Below are 8,835 nucleotides of genomic sequence, written 5' to 3'. Positions count from 1 at the left end.
CCGACCGATTTCCTCCGCGGGGGCGCCGGGGAAACCACAGCCCACGGGCTTCCTGCTGCGCCTGGTGCGCCGAGGCGGGGGGCGGCCGCCAGAGCCCACCAGGGGAAGATTGAGCAAAAGCGCAGCAAAGTGGAGACCCAGGCGGGCAGCGGAGGCGAGGCGGTCGTGCAGCCCCAGCCCCGGCCCTAGTCCCGGCCCCCGCCCCCGCCAAGTTCCTACCCGCCGGCTCCGCCGTGGCATCTGTGCAGTGGAGCTAGAGCGGGCGCCGGGCCATGGCCGCGGAGGCTCGTTCACTCTCTCGCTCGCGGCGGGCCGGGGCGGGGCAGGCGCGGCCGGACGGGGCGCCGGCACTCGCCTGGAAGCGGGCCCAGGAGCGCAACTGACTTTTGCCGGCCAATCCTCTCCGGTTCCCTGGACTGGCCGCTGGTGGCGGGCTGTGGACCGCTGCCGGGCAAAGCGGGTGCAGCTCTCACTGCAGGAAGCTGTGGGGGCCCAGAGAGCATGGTGTAGGGGTGTCCAGGAGTGTGGCAGGCCGGGATGGCAGTGGCCAACTGTGTGTGAGGGTTATCCCCCCCTCTGCAGGTGGTGCCTAGGTGAATGGCGCCCCCTGGAGTTGTGCCAGTAGTGCCCTGTGGCAGGCAGAAGTGTAGGTGTGTGGGGGAAACGACTGGCCACAGCCGAGCTGTCCTTGCTGTTACAGTTGGGCAGGGGGGCTGCAGTGAAGACCGCTGGAGTAATGTCCTCAGGGCGGAGGGCAAAAAAGAGATGCCATGGTGAGTGGGTTTTACAGCTGGAAGGGGCCTCATTTTCCAGCTAGGCTGTGAGGCCCAGAGAGAAAGCACTGGGTTTGAGGGGTAGGGTTGGGAGTAGTAGGGCTGGGCGGAAGCCAGGCAGCTCTCAGGACACCCCTTCCCCCAGCTTCAGTATTCCAAGAACAGCAACAGTACTCCATCCCCAGGACATGAGCAGCTTTGCAGAGCTCAGGGAGGGTTGCTCTCCTGCCTGGAAGCGGGTACTGTACCCTGCTACAGATGAGAAACAGGCTCAGGAGGGGAGGGCCTCACTCACAGCGTCCGGCCATGCCCCTGGCACTCACAGCTCCAGTGTGCACACAGCATCCTGATTTCCCATGAAGGTAGGCTGCACTGGGACAGTCTACCAACTCCCGGCTGCTCCTCCCACTCCAGCTGAGGGGAGGCCAAGGAAAGGCAGGGATGGGCCAACCTGCACGGGCTAGATGAGAGAGATGCTGCCCCAAGCCCTGGCTTACCCACCCCCAACCCTTTCCCCCATGAGCTTCTCTCTTATCACATAGCGCCGTTCCACCCTCCACAGACACCCAGGGGCCTCAGACCCATTTGGCCCCTATCCTGCTGACACCTGTCCTAGTGACATCTCCTCTCTGAGCTGGCTGGTTTCCACCTGGCCTACCCCTGGGCTGGCTCCTGGAGCCAGCGTTCCGAGGCTTACTCTGTGCCCCTTCCAGGTACCCCTAGTCCAAATCAGCCTCAGGTCCAACCTGCCCCTTCAGCCTGGGTAATGTCACACTCTCTGCCCTCCTTCCTTCCCTCCAGGAGGAACTCAAGAGGCAGTGCCTCAGGATCTCCTCGAGGGATACTGCTCCCTCCCAGGCACTGGACTTGCTGCTGGGGACATAGAAGAAGCAGGCTGGGGTACCTAGAGATCATTCACTTGCAGGGGAGTCACAATGAGCACAAGCCACCTCAAGGCTGTGTGAGGACAAGGGGCTCCTCACCATGGTCACGGTCTTAAGCAAGGAGTTCTAAATCTGCATGTTGCTCAAGCCACAACAGCCCCTTGCCATCTACCTACATTCATATAGTCATTTGACAGACACGCATAGGGACAGGTTCAGAAAGACTGGACACTGGTGCAGTCACACAGCAATAAGGCCACTATGGCTGGGACCTGTCCCCAAGGCCTGACTGGCTCCAGAGCTAGTTGGGCCACTCTTCCCAGTTGTCGATCCACAGGGCTGGCGCAGACACGAGGACCAAAGCGACACTCACACCTTGCACAGCTCATGACCTTACTTCATACCTTATCTACTTCCTGTAAGATCAAATTGGACCAAAGGAAGCTGAGAACATCTGCTCATCACACCCAGGCCAGGAAGAAACTGTGTTGTCTGTGGAAACTAGTCCCCTGCATCCCAGAGGCCTCCAGGTCCATCAGGGGCAGCACCTAGCTCTCCCTAGCGTGCATGCCTTCCCACACAAAGAGCAGGGTGGATAGGTGCTCTCTCAGACACGTTGCCAAAGAAGGGATCTGCAGGCATCACTCCACCTACCAGCACAGATGAACACACTGAGGCTCAGAATGGGCTGGGCAGCTTGGGGTCCCAGTGCCTGGCTATCACAGCAGGAGGGAGTCCTGTGGTGGAAGAGGGGGGCTCAGGGCTGCTGTGCTAAGCCTCTGCTGAGTAAAGCCTCTGGGGAGACTTCCCTGGGAGAATGTTGCTCCCAGCTGGGCTCCAAGGCCTTGTGGGTTCCAGCTCCCTTGGTCCCCCTCCCAGCACCACACGATGCCCTGCACTCTGTGCCTGTATCTGTGCCAGCCCTCTCCAAAGCCCCATCAGATGGATACTGCCATGTCTGACAGGTAAAAACACTCAGGTCCTGAGCATGGAGGTTCCTCACTAAGCTGAGCCTTACCCTGTCACCCCCCAACCCCCCAGGAAGTGCTTGTGTGCATACCAAGAGGTCCCTGGAGTGTCATGTGATAGTGCTATGACAATCAGAGGCTGGTGAGACTGCCTGCCCTGATCCTTGAGGATTCTTTGGGCTCAAAGAGCTGCGCTTACTGGCACTGTCAGCACCCTATGCAGGAAAACCCTGTGGGTCCTAATTACCCACAAAGCACCTGGATGTCCAGGACACAAGCCTCTGACCACTGCCCCAGAGAGAGAACTGCTTACCCACCTCAGGGCCACCCCTGAAGGCCTATGAAGTTGCAGCTCTCTGCCAACCTAAGGAGCCCAGGAGACCAGGCCACCCCAGCTATGCTCACCCATAGGCCAGCAGGAGCCTGCTTAAGTGGTCACACCCTCCTTGGAAATATATGCTTGGCCTTTGGCTCACTTGGCTGGTCCAAGTAAGTACCTTCACACCCCCCACCCCAGTGGTGGTGGGCTTCTGGTCCTGCAAATCCAAGGCCCAGATGCCAGAGCTAGGCTGCTGCCAAAGGTTCTGTCGGCTGAGCTGCCCAGGGGACCTCATAGCCCCAGTGGCACCCTATAGCCATCCCTTCCACGGCCTGAGTGGGTGCAGACCTGTAGATTTCTCCTGGCTCCTTTCTTTTTTTCTCTCTGCTTTGTTGCCCAGGCTGGAGTGCAGTGGTGCAATCCTGGCTCACTGCAACCTCTGTCTCCTGGATTCAAGCAATTCTCCTGCCTCAGCCGCCCAAGTTGCTGGGATTACAGGCACACGCTACCATGCCCAGCTAATTTTTGTATTTTTAGTAGAGATGGGGTCTCAACATGTTAGCCAAGCTGGCCTCAAACTCCTAATCTCAAATGATCCACCTGCCTCAGCCTCCCAAAGTGCTGAGATTACAGGCGTGAGCCACCGTGCCTGGCCTTGGCTCCTTTCTTGCCGTGGCAAGAATGTTCCTCAGTGTTAACAGTCCCAGTTCTCAGCCTGGGAGCTTTGAAGCTTTCCAGTTGGTTTGGAGGCACAAGGCCTTGCTGCTCCTTACTTGCCTCCCTCCTGTGGGACACTGGCTCTGTGTGACCTGTGTCTGGCAATTTTTCTACCTAGAGTGTGACAGCAGAGACTGCTGAGCCTTACAGTTCCAAGTCAGCCAGTTTCCTCTCCTTTCCCCAACGGTCGAGACAGAGTGAAGTGCGTTTCTCCTCCCTAGACCCACAGACCCCCCAAAAACCATCCTGTCCAGATGCCCACAGCTCCACTTGATTCTTGCAGGCTAGAGCTTCTGCTACTCAGAAATTGTCCAGCCTGTGCTGAACTTTAGATGTCACTGAGTCCAAATGCTCTGTGTGAGCCATGAGTGAGGACGCAGAGATGAGGAAGACAGAAATGACCTTCCTGGGTCAGCCACAGCAGGGATCGACTCAAGGATCCTGTCCCTCAGTCTGGGGCTGCCTCCATCTCAGTGGACAGCTGTGCCTGGATTACGTGCACATCCACGGGGATGGCACATGCGGCACCTGGTGTGCACAGGGCTGTTGCTGCTACCAGTGCCCTACTGAAGGGGAAAAGATGCCCCAAGATGGCTGTCCCCACAGTTCCCCATCAACAGGAGGCAGAACTGGGATCTCAGTCACCAATGCCAGGGCTCTTGTGGATAGGCAGTGACCTAGCCACAGCCTGGGGAACTGAGTGGAGGAAGGATGGGCCACTGGAGGAAGGCGAGGATGGCAGGGGCCTAGGACAGACGGGAGAACGAGGAGGGCGAGGGGTGGGTAGGCAGTGCATGCAAAGGGGGTGCTTGTGGCAGTGGGTACCATATCTGGGTGAGGACCTTTGTGGAGAGAGAGGGGTTGCAGGGAATCTGGGGAACAGATCGGGCAGAGACGACTGGCCAGCAGGCTCCAAGTCCTCTTGGTGTGAGCTAAGGCCTGAAGTGTGATCTGATGGAATCAAGAGCCTCCCCCTGAGGCAACAGGATGCTTATACTGGGCCCCTCTGAGCCCCACCCCCACCTTGCTGCCCAGGCTTCTAGAATAGCCCACTCTTTGGAAGACTGCTGAGCTGCTTCTGTTTCATCTCAGGAGGGGAGCCCGGATCTTAGAAAAGCCACATCTGACATTCATATGGAGAAAAGTAGGGCAGTCAATCCGTCTTCTGACCCCTGGTCCCTAAAAAATGGCTTTTGCGGGCTTGTGGGGATCTGGCTCCTCTGGCTAGGTTGCAAGGTAGAGAAGGTCATGGGGAAGCAATGGGGGCAGGGAGAATTCCTTGGAACCAAACTGTGGTTTCAGGCCATGAATGGTGGCAGTTGCCATGGTTTGTGCCAGGTGTCCTCCCTGGATGGCCTGCACAGGATCTTTGTCAGACAGACCCCCTTTGTGCAGGGAGGGGGCCAAGCTGAACAGGTAGCGGGAACAGGCACTCTGGTGGCATGGGTTAGCCTGACCACGAGCCAGAGCTGACGTCCTAGGCAGAGCTGGTACCTCCAAGGGCGTTCGGGTTCCCAAGTAGGCTCACATCCCACTACCTCTTACTGCCTCATGACAGCTCTAGGGAGAAATCCTTCAACCCCTGTGTTGCCTCAGAAAGGGAACAAACTTGCCCGGGCTTGCCCTACAGAGTCACCCCCAAACTAGAGGAACAAATTTGAGATGTGACCAGAATGACTTGACCCAAGCATAGCACCCTCCATTACGGCACCAAGGCCTCCCACCCCTTATGTGAGGGAATGGGACAGGGTCCATCTGCCAGGAAGAGGGTCACTGGTTCGGACCAGCTCCCACACTGACAAGATGCTCCCACTGGAGAATAGCAGAATTTAGCCTAGGTCTAACTCCAAACCCAGCACTCTTCCACTAGTGGAGCCAGAAGTGCCTCTGATTATCTGTGGCCAAAATGTACTCTCTCAGCCACCAGGGTGTGGGGTCTTCTCAATCCCACCTCAGCGCTCTTGGTCTCTCTAGCCCTCTGTCCTGTCCTAGGCCTGCACTCTAAGCTATGCAGTCCACTGCTCTCAGAGCTCCCTCCAGCAGCCACAGCACTCAGGCCTTCACACCCCGAGGTGGTTTCACTGCCTAGGACAGAGCCGGCCTGCTGATGGTGGTGGCAGGCAGCCCTTCAGGACTGGCCTAGTCTGCCCTCCCCACTGCTGCCTCCCTCCACCCCATGAGGGACCCTCACGCTGCAAACTGCCTCTCTTGGTTTTCCCTCCTGGAATGCCTTCTACTGAGTCTGTCTGACAATCTGGCTAACTGCAAGGTCAGTGCGGGCCTCCAGGAGAGCTCCCAAGCACACTTGCTGAGGACTGGCAGCCACCTCTTTCCTGTACCTGCAGCGCCCTGAGACTCACACAGTAGTACACTCAGGGCACCTGCTAAGAGCTGGAAGTGGTGCTCATAACCAGCCTCACAAAAAGTAAAGCTAAGGGCGGTGGGCTCCCAGCAGTTGAAGCCCTCCCTCTTACCACTGTTTCCCGAAGCACAGGTATCTCCTGTCTCCCAGGAGAGGAGCTCCTCATCTGTAGCCCTTGGGAGCCAGCCTTCCATGTCAAAGGCCTCCACAACACAGCCTCTTTCGGTGCCCCACACCCGTAAGGCAGGGCCAGGTTCCTTCCCCATCAGGCCCAGGCCTCATGTGCCTGCCTGGCCGGGCTGTGTGGAGTCTGGGCCTAAGCTGAGGCATGGCCTGGAGTCCAAGGCTCCTCCACCCCTCCTCTGAATATAGCCAGGTAGGCTCCTCCCTGGAAATAAAGCTCAGAGCTGGACCTATGGTGGCCAGTTCCTGCTGTGTGCTTTCTCCAGCCTGGGGTTCCCAATAGCAGGCTCTGAGCAGTCTAAAAAATGACTCAATATCCGTATGCAGCAAGGGAGTTTGGAGAACTCTATAGTTCTCCAGTGATGTGCCCAGTGATGGGGTGGAGTCCACAGGGAAGAGCCATGAGGCTCTACCTGCTCTGACCTAACTTAATTCTAGACTATTTACTCATATTTAGAGATCAGCATTTCAAAACTTGTATTTTGAATAAATCAAATTCCTACGATTCCTTCATGTGGCCTTCTCAATTGGCCCTGTTCCATCTCACCTTCTCCCCCAGTGACCTCAGTGAGCCTATCTGTAGCATGTCTGCCTTTATCCATGGTCCTTTTCCCTATCACAAGTCCCCTGGACACAATGGCAGTGTTGTGTGCCGGGCAGGCCCTGGGGGCCCATGGTAGTAACATGCTTTCCCAGAGTGTTCTCACGTGACCCTCCCCATAACTCTAAGAGGTGGGTCTGGTCAACCCCACTTTGCAGATAAAGAAACTGAGACTTACAAACACTGACCAGCTTGCTCAAAGCCACTCAGGTCAGGAGTAGAGCCTGAGGCTGGCTGGGGTGATCCTCCCCGGGCTCACAGGTGGGTATAGGACACCCATCACAGAGGCCCATGTGTGAGGGAGTCCTTGGTCTGCTCCTCCTGGTCCCCAGGAGCACTTGTCAGCTGCAGCCTGTCATCATGGTAACCAGGCACCAAGCTCTGCTTTTGGATTTCAATCCCAGTGTAGCTCTCTCAGAAGCAACTTGGTTAAACTTTCCAAATAGGAAAAAAGTTGTGTGTGGGGTTGGGGGAAAGCAGAGGGAGGAAAAAGGGAAGAGAAAGGGAAAGAGGGCAAATTTCCAGACTGAAGCCACCCCAGAAAGGAGGCTGGCCACTGACCTAAGGGTTGACTTCTCTGGGACGGCCGCTGGTGGCAGGGCAGAGGAGAGCCCACAGCCTCCACTGGGCTCACACCCCGCCTGCTCAGGAGCCTAGGCTGCAGGAGGGTGCAGCCTGAGCGGGTGGGGCCTGGCCCTTCCTTCCTGCCTCTGCTGGAACAGCTGCCCTTTCATCTGTTTTCCATTTGGGCATGACAGAAAGGCTTCTTTTGGAAAAAGGACTGGAAAACCACTGACCTCATCCAACTGGCCCACCTTTGGAGATGGAGAAACTAAGGTAAAAGGGGCCAAGACCAGGAAGTCACAGCAGGACTAAACTCTGAGGACAGGGCAGTGTCCACCCCAGGAGCAAGCACACAGGGAAGATCAGAGGATTATGCTGGACTTAGACCAGGTGCTATGGTCTTCAGAGCCCCTCTTGCTGTCTACAAGTCCCAGCCACACCTACCAAGGCTCCTGCCACAGAGGGCAACCCTAATGACATGCACAGCAAAGGATGGGAGCCCTCAGGACTGCTTGTGCCCTTTAACCCTGGGGCTCAAAAGTCAGCCAGGGCCCTTAAAGAATCTGGGGTAGCCCCAGGCTCTTGGCTGCCATGAGAATGAATCCATATGGCCCTGCCATAAGGACACACTCTTCTATTGGAACAACTCCAACAGTGTCCATCTCTGGGCCCTGGGAGGTACCACCTGGGCCCCTTGCTTGGACTTCCATGGGCAATACCCATGTGGAGTGAGCACCCAGTGCTCTGTGGGCTGAGAGGACAGTGTAGTGCTGGCACTGCCAGGTCTTCTCTCAAGAGGAAAACTTCTAACAGCAACCCCCTCTTCCTTTTGGCCCCAAGATGGGGTGCTTGTGGTCCCTGCCCCTGCCAGGTCCTGCAGCTTCTTGTGGCCACAGCCCTCCCTCAGCCTCTTCCTGCCTGCTCACACCCAGACTCTGCCTTTGCCCAGGCTTTCCTGAATGTGAGTGGGCCACCTGCTCAGTCAACTTTCCAAAGCCTTGCTGAAGGTCCCACACCTCTGTTTGGAAGTGTACCTCCCCCCACAGACAGTGCACCTGGGCCCAGAGCAGTGTCCTAGGAGGACAAAGCATGTAGAACAGGAAGCTCTGCCCAAGCTGAGACTGCCACACACAGGCCTGAGAAAGATGCAGCTAGGGCCAGGCGCACTGGCTTATGCCTGTAATCCCAGCACTCTGGGAGGCTAAGGCAGAAGTATTGCTTGAGCCCAGGAGTCTGACACCATCCTGGGCAACATAATGAGACTTGTCCCTCAAAAAAAGATGTGCGCTGGGTGTGGTGGGGCACATCTGCAGCCCCAGCTACTTGGGAGGCTAGGGCAGCAGAATCACTTGAGCATGGGAGGTCGAGATTTAGTGAGCTGTGATGACGCAAGCCACTGCACTTCAGCCTGGGTGACACAGTGAAGCCCTGTCTCAAAAAAAAAAAAAAAAAAAAAAAAAAAAA

The sequence above is a fragment of the Hylobates moloch genome, unplaced genomic scaffold (genome assembly GCF_009828535.3).
Source record: "Hylobates moloch isolate HMO894 unplaced genomic scaffold, HMol_V3 SCAFFOLD_187, whole genome shotgun sequence".
Lineage (NCBI taxonomy): Eukaryota > Metazoa > Chordata > Mammalia > Primates > Hylobatidae > Hylobates > Hylobates moloch.
The sequence above is the reverse complement of the archived record's forward strand: the minus strand, read 5'-3'. Positions refer to the sequence as shown.